Raw genomic sequence first — 14,904 nt, 5'->3', positions numbered from 1 at the left:
AAGTTATTGCTTATATAGGCTATACTTGTTTTTTTTCTTCTTGTCATTTAACATATAAACATACGACGGACTTAGGAAGGGGGGTTGTATTTAAATTATTAAGTTGTGTTCCCTCCAGTATGAAGGATTCTCCCACGCCGTTCTTACTAGATCTGGACTGGGATTAAAAGTCGGCCCTCGAACGCTCCCGGTGTGCCAGACGGCCAGTACAGTACTGCATGTGACCATTCCCTATTTCTGTACATTAATATTATATAAAAAGATAAACGGAGTTGTCATAATTTGCACGTGCGTATTGCCGAACTACAAGACCGTGGAAGATCTGGCAAGGGCAAGATGAGCAATTACTCATAGCGGCATCTTCTGAAGTGACGCCTTGGCAAACCACTGGTACTTCCCTCCTCCGACAACTTTTACCGTCTCCACCCCCTGCGCAGGGTGAAATTGGACTGTAAATCTTGCAAAAGGCGCCACAAGACCTTCGACCGCCTCTGACACAGGGGTATATTAATACTTATTTAAAACTTACGCCTGTTTTTGCGTTTTAAGAATCGCTGGTGCGGTGCAACTTCTAATAAATTGAGATGAACGTAAAATGTTCATTATCTGTTGCAGCTCTTGAAAGAGCGGTGAAAATGAATAGTACTTTTTAAGACATGGGGAATGAAGGGTGGAGGATCGGTACAAGCACCGGGGTCCACACGGGACACAAAGACAGAGACGCTGCTCGGTCCGAGCGAACTCGACATTATGGTACGAAACGCTCTGTCACTAGCAAAGGGCCGGAAGTGGGCGGTTGTACATAGATAGAGAGAGAGGGAGTGAGAGAGAGGGATAGAAACCGATGAGCGAAAGACAGCAAATGAGAAAACTGCGTAGCTAACTGACAGGCAGAAAAGAAGACGGAGGGCAGGAGCTACTCTGGGCTCATTCGAGCATTGTGGGGCTTTTATCTTCCACCCCTGCACTTTTATGCTGGAAGACGCCGAAAACGACAGACCTGTGGAAGTAAGTGGGGCGTTTTATTGGGGGCGGCGGACGAGTCCCGCAGGAGCTTTTGAAAGCGCATTGAGCGGGGAAACTGCTCCGTAAACAAACTGGCCGCTGGCGGATGATCCCCCTGGCAGCGGTGCGTCTGACGCCCCGATACTTTCCAACAGCGGATGGGCGCTCGTGATTTCGACAAGTTGTATAACTCGTCGCCCTGACATGACCGGTACTACCGTAACGTAGGCTTGGTTTAGGAGACAGGGGTCGCCGCTGGTGTCTGAAGCAAACTGTAGAGTGGATCAACAGGCTGAGGAGCAGACGGTGCCTGTAGCTGTTAGCTAGGCTAGCTGCGCTCCGGCTGTCAGCTAAGGGACAGTCTGTCTAAGTTAAATGGAGACTTTACTTCGTTATGGTGGTGGCCGGAGATTGCTTCTGTGGGCTCCGTCGCGGTGTTTTATTCGTCCCGGCGACTTGGCTAACGGCAGGAAGTTCGGGAGAAGTTTAACACCGGTTGGAGACGGCGAAGGACCGGCGGCAGCTGCTCGAACTCCCCGTCCGCGAGATTCCGCGCGGCGTATGACCCCACGAGCCCACGCCGGCGTAGCCGCCGGGTCACGCGGAAACATTAACGGACTTCTCCGTCGTCCGGTGACACGCCGCCAAAGTCTCTAAGCAGGGGAAAGGTGGAGAGAGAGAAAGAAAAAGAAGTCAACGCGATAATGTTGGTTTGCTTAAATGTGACAGTTCCTCATTTCTAGTCCTCGACCCCAACGAATATGCCAAATTGCAGAAAAGAAACCCTACTGGCCACGGTAAAGTTGCCACTACGCGAAACGCCCTCTTTTCCCGGTACTTTTACGATCCCTTTGCACGTGAAGTGTGCCCAAAGCTCTGGCTGGCTGGCTTGTGTAGCCGGTTAGCTACTGTAGTATGCTAGCCTCGTATCAGCGTGCATTTGAACTGTGGCTGAGGCGCTGAAGATCAGACTGTGTGTGTTTAGTGGCGATGTGGTTAATATCTTGCTAAATGTATTTTTTTGCGTTAGGCTCTGCCTCTGCGATTAATAACGCGGTTCCCGTTATGCACCCTTTTGATGCACCTCTGCTGCAGTTAGTGAACTGTTGACATGTGAGGTGGGGACTGAACTGCCTTAAGGTCCCCAAGCCAGTTTGTCTAGGACGTTATTCTGGGTTGACTGGACTTCTCTAACTTTTTTGATTGGTCAAATGATAGATTAAAAATTAATCCAATGTTTGACATTTGGATGTTTTCCTCCTGTCCACCAGACATGGTTATTTAGTGTCAAATGTTTTTAATTCTTTTATTTCTTATTCCATGTTTAAAAATCAAGACCTTATGATGTTCATGTCATTAGAGTGCCATATTTGCATATTATCTCTAGTGAGTGTTATTCTATCAAATAGATTCACATTTTAGATTCATTCTGTCTTTTGATAGTGGTTTTTATTTTTATATCTGTCTAATTTTAGAAATTCATTAAAATGGCAGGAAACGGCAATATTTAGAACCAACCAAATGGATGCAAAAGAGTCAGAATGAAAAACGCTTATTGCAGTTAACTGCCTGTCATTTTTGTTTTGAAAGTGGTCTCACTCTTTACTCTGCCTTTGTAGTTTCAATATATTCTCCCCCCATCAGAGTTGATTAGACAACTTGGTTCAAATGTGTCAGTGTACATAGAGCTGATATGAATATTAGATATTAAGATATTGCATTTCTGTGTTAATGTTTTCAGATGGTATGTAAAGGAGTTTTAAAGCAGTTGTTTTTGTTCAGTTGGCTTCTTTTAAAGCTTCTCTGGGCTGATATTTCCAGTGAATGTCTGTGTTAGTTTGTATCTGTCCTCCCCACCACCATGGAAGTGACATCTTTGGTTGTGTTTCTGACCATGTAAGTCAGACTCCACAAGTGTGGCATCACATTAATGACAGTGTCTTTTTCTTATCTACTCGCATATCCAGCTGCAGTTTAAAAGCATGTTAGATGTACAGAGATGGTCAGCTATTATTTTAACCGTTTTGTTTATTGTAATTCATTAGGGCATTTTTTCGCTAGGACATGTAGTGGGAATGCCACTCTATATGTGCTGGGTAGCATTTAAAGCTATGCTTGGCAACACTGCGGTAGCTCCCAGCCTGGTGGTGGGTTGAAAATTGCATTATTTCAGCACTCGGTCATTGTAATCTTACTATTAGTGTGACATTTCCAGAGAACTCATTTCTTTCTGCTATAGAAAATTTGGGCAAGGTTTAGTATCTTGATTATACACAATGCCTGGTATTTTGGTACCAAACTTGTAAATGTTCCTTTGTGATAGTCAGGGGAATTATTGATAATTATTAGATATACTAGATTTCTGACCCCCCGCCCCCCCGAACCTTGACCAGAATCAGTGGTTAGAAAATGGATGACAGTATAACCTAAATTCTTTCTTATTGCCCTCTATGAGTGTTACGTTTTGGCTGAATTAGCCCTTTGGTGTTAATAAGTTTGTATCACTTGCAATATACAGGATGACCTTTTGCTATTAGATTATATATGCAGCTGCAGGGCGGGCAGGTTAGGTCCTGCCCTGCCATCATGACTGGAGAAAATACCTCAATGCCTTTGCCCCATCCTGCTTTCTCCCATGTCCTTTAAGTCTGATCATGTGACTGTATTCATAACAGTCAATTCCAAAAAATATATGGATTATTATGATTTCTCCGTTCCATTTCCTTTAGGCCTTGTGGGTGTGTCTAGGTGAGAGTGGTGAAAATTCAAAACATTGGTGAGAAAGTTATAATACAGCACCCCATGTCTGTAGGTGATTAAACAGTTCTAACTTCTTGACAAGGTCCTGTTCCTCCAGAACAGGTCATCTGATGAAACTACGGGTCAGCTAAAACTTTTAAAAGATTTTGTGTTTGGTTAACTTGGTACATTCTGTAAGATTCTAGCTATGGTTTCATGCTTAGAGTATTGTGTACAAATAAGATTAAATCAGATTACATTAACAATTAGAGGTTATAAGAACCATATTTTTTTATAGGATAGGGTGCTTTTACAAATTTGATATGATGATAAAGGACAAAATTTCAAGTGTGGTCGGTTGTTACCAGGGTAGATGTGTTTTTATTGTCAGAGAGTACAGAAATCACTTCAAATTGAACCAGACAGGCTAATGATCCTTTGACACAAGAAGATGCTTTGAACTTTATTAATTTGAGATTCTATTTTTTCCTTTTTTTTTTCTCAACATTTTTCATTTTCAGGGGTGAGGTCTTTGCATTTTTTTTGTTGTGTGGGCATGTTTTGAGTTTTGGGTGGGTGTATTTTGAATTTTGTTTGTATGTGTGTTGGTACTACTCTATCATAAGGATCTAGATTTACTCTATAAGCATGCATGTATTTGAAAAAACAAGCTTGGGAGAGTGCATGGTCTTGGGAGAGTGCATGGAATGCAGGGTCTATATTGGCCCAGCCACACAGTACAGCTTTTGTTGCCATCGTTATGTAATTTGCCCTTGACTAATTGCACACTTACTTGACCTTTTAGATATATCTTATTAAAAATTAAGACAACATAGACTGTCTTGAAATCATGTGATACAGTTACCACATTAACCCCGATAGTTTACGCAGTCTTGTTTTTGTTTGTTTGGGCGACTACTTCAGTGTAGTAGTGCAGCCTAGGGTTCAGGTTCCTTCGTCTGCTGTGTCAGTGGCCTTCTTAGCATTGAGAGACAAAAGGGGTTGGTGCCTATGCTCCCAGGTGACCCTGTACTGTTTGGAAGATGGATTGTTGTTGTTGTTATTATTTTTATTATTATTAGTGCAGGAACTGATAAGTTGTAGTGCTCCAGAAATGGTGAGTTTGTGTGATATGACATTAACGTGCCAACTGATCACCAGCCACATGGCTAAAGATGCTATGACTAATGTAATCTGTAATCTGTGTAATGTAATCTGGCTCATCTTGAATGGACCAACTTAGATTAAGTGTAGAGTAGAGCTGCCACTAACGGATATTTTTCTATGGATTAATCTATAGCAGGGGTCTCCAACTATGGTCCTGGAGGGCTGCCGTCCAGTAGGTTTTCTATCCTACTTGGCTTCTGATGAGCGACACCTGCTCCTGGTATTTACCTTACAACAGTTGTGGCTCATCAGAAGCCGGGTATGATAGAAAACCTACTGGACGGTAGCCCTCCAGGACCGGAGTTGGAGACCCCTGATCTATATAATATTTTACGGATTGGTCGATTGATCTAAGCCACTTATTTTCCTTGAGAAAATCAAACTTACCATTTAAGTTCATTTTATTTTGACAACAATCTGTATGTCATTGCTGGACTTTAGATAATTGACACCGGGTTTTCGGTGCCATACGGGCATTATTTTCACCCACAATTCAACCAAGCAGATTGCAATGAGATGCATATTGTGATGCCCAAAAGTTACTAATCTGTATGAATTTTGTGTAACTTTGTGCTTATTGTATTTGGTTAGCGGAGCACCACATGCTACTGTTTTGGTAAATCATGGAAGCAATAAGCACTGAAGTGGTGGTGAAGAAAGGGACATATTTGCAACCACAACATATTTATAATAACACTGGTCCCAACGACATCAATGTAGAATAAGCCTAGATTTTAGCTTAAGCATTTTCACAAACGCTTATTCAATGGAGATTCTAAGGTAGCAGGTAGACAACTTTATGACTTTAATAATGAGTGTATTTAGCTACAAGGACAAATGACATTAAAAAGATCCCCATACTAATGGTAATTTAATAAACATGAATAGACAACATGGTGGTTTTGCCTACTCTGGCGGTCCATCATCCTGAATAGCTCCTATGCGTTATCTCTTCAGGTGCTTGTGCATAGCGCTAGCGCCACCGTGGTACGCCATTGAAACTTTGCACAGTGTACAAACTACCTTTTTTAGTGATAATTTGAACTACTCCCATAATTGCACAGTGATATTAAAGCATCGACGTCATCTACTACATCGACTAATCGCAGCAGTCCTAGTGTAGAGTACATATAAACAACTGATAATGAAGAAGTAGAACTGTTCGACCACAGAGTTTTATGGAATTTTTATACACGATTATTATGCTGCATCTGATTTCAAGGCTCTGCGGCTCCGCCATTGGTACACAGAGTGACAGCTAGAGAGTTTCCTGCTGGTATGTCAAGTTCCTCCTCCATTGAAGGTGTGCATCAGAAAGAAAGAGAGGGAGAAGGGCAGTGTTTGTAGAAGGTTGTCATTGTCATTCTAAGGCCGTGGCATTCTCGAAAACCCAAGGTATCGGTTTTAATTAATGCATGAAAATGGTCAATTGTAAGGTAATAATTCCTCAAATGGAGCAATGGCAGCAGTTTCTATCTTGGTAGAACTTTGTGGTTTTCTGGTGGAAGACTGATCCCTCTTCTCCTACAGACATCAGTCCTTTAATAGTATGTCTGTGGCTTATTTGATCACCTTGTGGGTCTCCATGGCCCAATCGTGCTTCCCACTCCCTTCTTGAGATATTTTTGTTTTTTTATGTTTATGAGATTTATTTTTGTTGATTTGAAGTTGTCTCAGGGCAAATCAAAGTGATAACTGACTTTAAAAACCTTATGAAAGAAGTATAGGGTACTGTAAGTAAATATATTTTATAGATAATTCCCATCAGTATTATGATTGCAGTGATGTGCATTAGAGTCATTTGGTACATTAAATAGTTTCTTCAGTAGAAAATGTCAGAGGTGTCAGTTGTTGCATAATACTTTCAATTTGTGCAATAAAATGCAGCAGAATCGTATAGACCCATGCACAAATGCTACACATGTTATTGCAACATTGAATTGTTAGTTGACTTAACAAACACGGTTTGAAATCTTTGTCAAAGTTAAGTGTGCATTTTCATACAGCAAAAAACATATTTTTGACTATTTTCTTTAGCTCCTACTGTGCACAAGAGACCCAGGGAATTGTGGGAAGAAGGACCATGGTGATATGACACTTTTTCTGTTTCTGTCGGACTTGAAATCAGAGGTCACAAAGCAATTCCTTCTCAGACACAGATAGCTGGGTTCAAGAAAAGGTCAGGTCCCTGTAAGCCAACCCTAAACTGGCCTAAAGGCAATGTCACTAGTGATATCATTAGACCTGAAATGGTCACCTGTATTGTTCTTGTTCCTTTATATTTAATGGCGACTAATAGAATGGACTTTGGAACAACTTTTGGCTCACTTCTGCCTTGTTTGGCTGAATGGTATGGCAGGAGCAAGAATCCTGCTTGCTCAGTTCTGCTGACGTTGGAATTGGACACTGCGATCATTTACACTGGCGTAAAAAAAAGACGAAGCGGAAAGATGTAGCATTTTAATGTGTTGTTAACTTAGAGCCGGATGGCAAGCTCCCACAATCACATCCAAGCCTATCACTGGTTCACTGGAAGGGATATGTGGCTCATAAAACCCTCAGTTCCGGACAGACACAATGGATTTTGGACGGTTTGTTGGTGACAGTGGATGAAAGCAATGAAAGCACGGCCTGCAGATACAGCTGAGCACGTTCAGCCGCTCTACTCCGCCATTTTTTTCCCCAGACCATCTGTCTTTATATCCCTCTTAATCCTTGTGTTTATAGTCCTTTCCCACTGTTTACAGCAGATTTGGGTCACCATGTTGTTCCTTGGCTGGGGTCAGAGGATTTCTGCAGAAGAATAATAATGGGGAAAAGGTAATTGCGCAGATATTGTCACTCAATTCTTGAACAGTAGAAGTTTTGTAATCAGTTATTGTCAACTAGGCTGCAGCCCTTTGCCAGTCTGACTCGAGTGAGGCTAGTTGCCAACACCTAAATGCCTTGGAGAAAAGCTCTGAGCCTCTCATTTGCCTGCTGCTGATTTCTGTAGGTGTGGATGGAGTGTCTCCAGGTGATGGGAGAGTCCCCAGTTCCCTTTAGCCACACCCATCTATTATTTGTGTCATCATTCACCTTCCCCATATTAACCATTTTTTATTGGGTAGTTCCCATAGTAGCTCTTCTAGCCAAATAAATGTTTGTTCTTGTGTGGTAGGGAGAATGGACCCAGAAAGTACAAGATGAACCGCATATTTTTATTCCAGAGAATAGTGTATTATTAAAATGGACTGTTTTTTACCTGTTGATGTTTTAGAACAATCGCTATTTTCACTTGGTTTTCTCGCCGTTTAGCCGTAACGTCCCCTAAAGCTGAGCTACAACTGGGTTTTCCCCTTTTCCTGTGCAATATCCAAAGCCTTACCATCCTGTCCAGTACCTCCTTTTGGCATTCTTACAGTAGATCTGAAGATCCCAGGTGAATTTGGGGAGATGCCGGTGGCTCGTTAATCCAATTACTCCATCGAGGCTTTGGACTTCCCAACTGGAGCCGATTACCTGTATCGGTGCCAGGCCCCAAAGACAACAGGAACCTCTTTACAGATACTCTAAGCAGAGTTTCATCAGGGAAAATTAAATATTAACACCACTCACTCATTTAAAATGAACAAAGTATGAGTTTCTTCACTGTCTCACGTTCTTGTGCAGCAACATCAATGATTAAACAAAGAAGAATCTGATTCCCAGTTACACAATGCAGGTATAGGAACTGGCTAAGAAGTGGTAGAATGGTCCACCTTAAATATGTTTCATTTGTGATATATAGAACCAAACTTCACTCGTCACCTTGAGAAACAAACTCTCAGATTGATTGCCGATGTACTGATTAAAAAGAGTTTATTTCCAGAATAGAGCAAACGGAATATCAAATTCAAAGTTTCTTAGCATTCTGAATAATTTCAGAATAATGCAGTAAGGACCGCATAAAAACCTGAATATGGTGATGCGGGACCTTCAGAGTCCAAGGACAGACTTAACAGAAAAGGGTTTGGTTTCACATACTACCCTGCTGAATGCAATTGTACGTTGCAAGGTATTTAATTGTTTATGTGCTCAGTACGTATCCATACTGTATCCCTTTGTTTCCTGGACTTTGAATAGACAACAGTACAAGATAGTAAGTTGGCTCCATTATGAGATTTCCAAACCCATGATTGTGGAATTGTAGAATGAATTTCAATGAAAGATAGACAACAATATGCAGACCTACTGTATCATGTTTGTCCTAATTTCCATACAGCTCCTCCAGTACAGGGTCATGCTGGACCTAGAACCTGTGCCTAAGGATGTACATAACACGGACCTAGAACCTGTGCCTAGCACAAGTCTGGGAATGCCCTGGCTGAGATGCCAAGTTCCCAATGAGGATTTTGGCAATCATTCTTCGATTTGTAGACTTAGATATACAGTAGGTTGCTGCGGGGCTGTTATGGGAAATATGACATTTTGAAACCTCTGTAGCTGGATTGGGAAACACTGCTCTATTGGATGGCTTTACAGTAAGTCATTTATCTCTACAAGCAACCAATAAAGTTTGAGTGACACCTTAGAATTCACAACTGCTGTGGGTTTCAAAGCCTCATATTGCCCATTAGCACTGCTGAACTGGAGCCAGCGGGTTGTCAGGACCTGCTGCTGTGTTCTTTAGCAAGGTGCAGCTGTGTAAAATAAGTATTTGTTTATATTTTCTTCATAAGAAGCTGCATAAGCTAGCTGCACTTCCATGCTCAGTAATTAGTTTAATAATGATTGATTGTAACTGGCCACAGAAGCTTCATTTCAGGCTCACAGGTAAAGGAAGGCTGGAAAATCAGTAATGCTCGGCCCTTGAGGACCCTGATGCGAATACCCCTGACCTGCACAATAAAGTTCTTAATTGATTGATAATCATAAGGGCTACAAAAATGTCAGTTGAATTACTTTTAGGCCCCCTTTAAAAAAAAATCAAATGAATTAAAAAAAAAAAATGAATTCATAATAAATAATGCAATTGTTGCTCATTAAATCAGTTGCATTTTTGTTTGGTGTGTCTGAATTCCCAGTTCGCTTTAATGATTGGTGAGACATTTCTTTGGGTCTGAACATCATTCTTGGCCACTGGGACCTCCTGAGTAGACATAACCTGACCTGACAATTCCCATGATGGTGTGTCGACAGCCAGGGCAAGAGAGAAGGTCGTATTACAGGAGTGCAAGTAAAGTAAAGGCTGTGCTTTAATTTGGTCTGTATCAGGCCTGTTCCGATCTTCGCATTAGTGTGGGTCAAGCTGCACCATAAAGTCTCATTTTTGCAACTAAGGTCCCATTTGAATAAAATGTTTTTTCTTCTTTATGTGGGAAAGCATTTTATCCCTCCAAACATTAAGCAGTACAGACAGTTCCTTGTCGTAGTTTCTGTCTTGTGACATTGCCCTGCCCTTTTTCAGGACGTGGGGTTTCAGTGGTTTAGCCAATTAAGCCATTAGTGGAAGTTCTTGTGAGTTGCACATGCTGCAATGTTCTGGAGCTCTTTGCATAAAATACGAACATGTTTTGGATGTTTGAGGACTCTTGGATTATGGTTTTATGGAAAGGATCTGGTGGTTACTGGATCATAGAGAAGGTCCACTAAATAATTCAGCTGGGTCTTTCAAGATTTTTATTTTGTGGAACCACCTACTTATACAACAAATCATAAATTTTGCACATTCTGTGAAAGGTACGTTTTGATCAGGCTGACAAATATTCAGTGATGTAGAATACCTTAGAATTACTGTCTGACCAGAGACAATTTGTGTCTCCAATGCTTTGTACTTAAATGGCGTTTTGACCCAAGGCAGTTGTACATTTAAAGCTCATACAGTTGCCATGCTTCTGGACTAAGGTGTGCAAATTAATGATCATTTGCGTTCCTGCTTCATCTTCCCCCTCCTTTCATCATCATGGTTGGCACATACAGGGCACCCTGCTACAGTGAGCCAGAGGTAGTGTTTGAAATAGCAGATCCCTGACCTTTGACACATTGCAAGGCGTAAAGGTTTGCAGGGGTGTTTACAGGACTCTCTGGGGGTAGGGGGGTTGGGGTGCAGCAGACGAAGTGATTGGCTGAGAGAGAGACTGAAAGCAGGAGGAGCAAACTGGAAGGGTTATTGCATAGCACTGAACTGTGGAACTTTAGAAGACTGCAATGAAAAGGCAGATAATGTTTGTATTTTAATTTTCACTATACTTTGTAACTTTTACAAGTCAACTTTTACATATAAATGGCACTTATTTGTCACACTTCTCAAAATTCATATTTATACTGTGAATGTTATGGCTCAGTAAATCACTGTTGTGATGCATGGAAAAAAGGGGACGGGGCTTGTATGAAGGCCAGAGGTCATGTCCATGCGAGAAAATCTGCTTTCTGGTTTTTTTTTCTTATTCTTTTCTCATATGTCATAACCCAGCTCCACTTGTTCAGCCCTAGCAACTAAATAAACAGGAGTGAACAAGCATGAATTTGTTTTGTTTGCAAGCATTGCTGTATTTGCAAAGCATCTCGTAAAATCAAGACTGACAGCTTGGTTTAAGGACGCAGTTCAGGTATTTGGAAGTGAGCGTGGCAGGGTCTCCTGGTGACATAATCTGTCTCAGCTCTCATTGTGCCAGAGTGTGTGCTGTACTTTGCCCTGTCCCCTTACTAAAGGTGGTGGTGGGGGAAGTGGGGGGGGGGTTTATCCCATTTTGAAAATGGGCTCGTCGCCCAGTTTCACATTTATTTAGTGGCTAAAAAAGTTACGGGATGCTCGTCTAGACTCTACTGATCTACAAAAATTTTGATTATGCCATCACTGCTGATCGAGATTCTTCTCTCTATTGGAATTATAGGGTTTCAAAATTTCAGCTACAGTCTGCAGTAACAGTGTCTGAAATACAGATCTTCTAATGGACTTGATCAAAAATCAATAGTTGTTTCCTAATAGCTTCAACATATCTGAAGTTTTATATTATATATTTGAATATATTATCTATTTTTTTTTTTAGTCTGCCATTTTATGCTATTTCCACTTGGATTGGTGATACCTTCAGCAATGGCCTGATGGCTTTGCAACAATGGACTTCACATCTACAGGGTTAAGGCTGGCCTAAGGCTTATTTGCAAGGATACTTATTTGTCCCTGAAAGCTGAGAATTTAAGTAACATCTAAGAGCAATTTGCCCTTCGGCCTATCCAGGTTTTTTTGCAAAGGCAAAGCTTGAAAGGTTAAAAATATGCAGGTGGTATGCAGTGCTGCTGTACTGAAGGCCTAGGCAGAACCCAGAAACGTTGGGAGTTCACCATGTGCAACAAGGGCACTGCTTTGTGTTGCTGGTGGAAACATGTGCCCATTCTTTGCCATTTTGTAGCTGGTTCCCAATTCAGGGGCTTTGTCCTTCATTGGACATTGCCTACATAGCCTTTGTAGGGAGCATCCTTGCAAAAATCCCTACAGTGAATCTTGGGATAGGTTGAATCCATGCATTGGATCCTTTGTGGCCCAGGAAAGGGTGGACGCATTCAAAGGAGCTTTGGAATGGGGCAGCCTTGTCACTATGCTGTGACGCATTCAATCTTCGATATTCATTTAAACATTAATTGAAGGAGTCTGTCAGGGAGCACAGTGACTCTCCTATGAAAAAATTGTTCAGGTACAGTCAGTCCTGCTATAACACGTAATATCACGCTGCAAATCTGTTCTAACGCGACTGATATATTAGTACCGAAGTCCAATATAATTCAGAATCATGTTCGTATGCAAGTCGCAGAGAAAAGCACTATGCAAACTACAATGCAATATCATGTTAGCAAGAAACACTACTTGCACGCAAAAGCATCTATATCCACGTGAACTATACTGATGTTCAATTTGTGAATGAACCGGTTCTTTTCGGTGAATGTGCCCAGTGCCTCGCGGGATTGTTTTTTTTCATTAATTTTCTCTCCATGTAAACAACCCTTTAAAATGTCAGAGATGATGCCGGTTGGGGGAGGGCGGGCGGAAACAACAGCGGGCCAGAACGCCTCCACGCAGTGCTCCCAGACGCTGCTGTGGGGCCAGTCTGAGCTGACTATCTGCTAACTTAGGGTCAGATGTGTCCAAGCAGTCAGCCAGAAGGGAATGCAAGATAAAAGCTATATTACCTTAATATATAATACAGAATTAAGGAGGAGGTATTAATGAATGACAAAATTGGACACTAGTTCTTTAATGGGAGTCAAAGATTAACAAAAAACTGCCCAACTCCCTCCCGTTCGTCTGTGTTATGTCATCTTTTTCCTTTATCCCAGCTGCTTGTGTGGTTATTCCTGCAGAGAGAAATCAGGGAGAGGCCGCCAGCTTTAGCCCATGCCCAGTCCCTGCATCTGGCCTCTGCAAAGGTACTGCACACTCTGGAGAATGGAGTCATGGTCTTTAAATGGGCCATAGAGTTACATTTGAAGTCCAGCGTGAAAGGCCGCAACCTGGAGAGATCACCCACAACTGGTGTGCTGTGATGGACTGTTGGCTCTGATGTGCTACAGACACTTCAACATGACTTTGGGACCTTATTCTATGAGTCTGAGCAGCAGAGCCATGTTCAGCAGCCAGTATAAGAGCACTTTTCCACTGAACCAGGCACCTTACTTTTAGTACTTGAAAAAAGTGGTGGTGCCGCTGAATGACGTTACAATGCGAGGTGGGGTATTTCGTGTTTAATTCTAAAAATGGCTTTAGTATGTTATACGGCTGGGTGATGTGCGATATTAATGCCAACATCACATGTTATGCACTTGCAGTTTTCACATTGCAAGGATGGTGATAGTCAGCTGGGTTGATAGCCAGCAGGCCTTCACATCCAATGTCAATACCTGGCCTCACAAATGCTCTTCTGGATGAATGGGCAAAAACTCCTACAGACACACTCCAAAATCTTGGAGAGAGCCTTTCCAGAAGAATGGAAGCAGTTATAGCTGCAAAGGGGGGACCAGCTCCATATTGATGCCTGTGGATTTATAATGGGATGCCATAAAAGTTGTCCTAGGTGTGATGGCCAGGTGAACCAGTGCTTTGACAGAGTGTGTTTCACAGCTAACGGTGTCCGGTTAGGCAAAGCATGTGGAGATGACACTCTGGAAACCCCTGAGAGTACGTTTCCATTCAGGGAAGTGTAACTTCTTAGATCCTTTGTCAGACATTACCAATTACAAAACATGAAGAGATTATAAAGTACACTGAGAATAAAACCCCTTTTGGCACTGTTCTACTGCCACCAAGAACCAAGCCGTACTACAAACTGGCGGTTCTCCATTGTAAAATATGTGAGCCGTACATGAAGCGTAACCGTTCTCACCACCATGATTGGTCGGAATGCACGAAGATATCGGTGTTCTGTGCATCGATAATTTGAAGGAAAAGGGATATAGCACATAGTAAATCCTGATGTACATCATATGAACCGTAAATAAGCTTCTCTTCAGTTTTACGTTTCTGGCGCCAATCCCGGCAACGTTTTTACCGAGCCGACCCTTCTGCAGTGGAAAACTGAAGCCAGCTGGAATTTCACTGCAACTAGTCTATCTTCGGGTACAGCTCAGGTCCTGTATGCCAGTGAAATAGCTCCACTTGACTCAATATACTAATTGGTCATTTTCATTGAATAGGTCGCCTTAAATGTATTGGCTAATTGTGTGGGTTACCTTGTCCAGGTTTGGATTAGTAATAAGGGTATGTTTCTGTTTTGCAGTTTCCCCCAGAAGCGTCTGCTTGTCATGCCTGATCCATGTGCCAATTTTAACCAAGCTTGGCTTTCTGGACGTAGTTTTCGTCTCTGCCCAGTGCCTTTGCAGCACTGTTATTTGTTCATTTGTTTTTAAGTTAATAAACACGTGATGACAAGCTTTTTTAAAAATGTTTTGTTATTTAGCATTACTTTATATACATTGTAGCCACTTCTTTTCAGATGGGGGTCATAAAGAGCTTGGGAGGGAATGCAGGTGTCTGCTTGT

At 41.9% G+C, this 14,904-nt stretch overlaps 1 protein-coding gene across 1 annotated transcript in view; it reads left to right on the top strand.

Annotated features, from left to right (window-relative positions):
• The first annotated feature begins 781 nt into the window (after nucleotides 1-781).
• Nucleotides 782-14,904, top strand: part of LOC111856018 (inactive phospholipase C-like protein 2) — a 120,266-nt gene continuing 106,143 nt past the window's right edge. Inside the window, exon 1 of the mRNA XM_023835616.2 lies at nucleotides 782-1,008. The gene's annotated coding sequence lies outside the window, so the exon portion shown is untranslated. The remainder of the gene's footprint in view (nucleotides 1,009-14,904) is intronic.

The sequence above is a fragment of the Paramormyrops kingsleyae genome, chromosome 22, assembly GCF_048594095.1.
Source record: "Paramormyrops kingsleyae isolate MSU_618 chromosome 22, PKINGS_0.4, whole genome shotgun sequence".
Classification (NCBI taxonomy): Eukaryota; Metazoa; Chordata; class Actinopteri; order Osteoglossiformes; family Mormyridae; genus Paramormyrops; species Paramormyrops kingsleyae.
The sequence above is the reverse complement of the archived record's forward strand: the minus strand, read 5'-3'. Positions and strand labels throughout refer to the sequence as shown.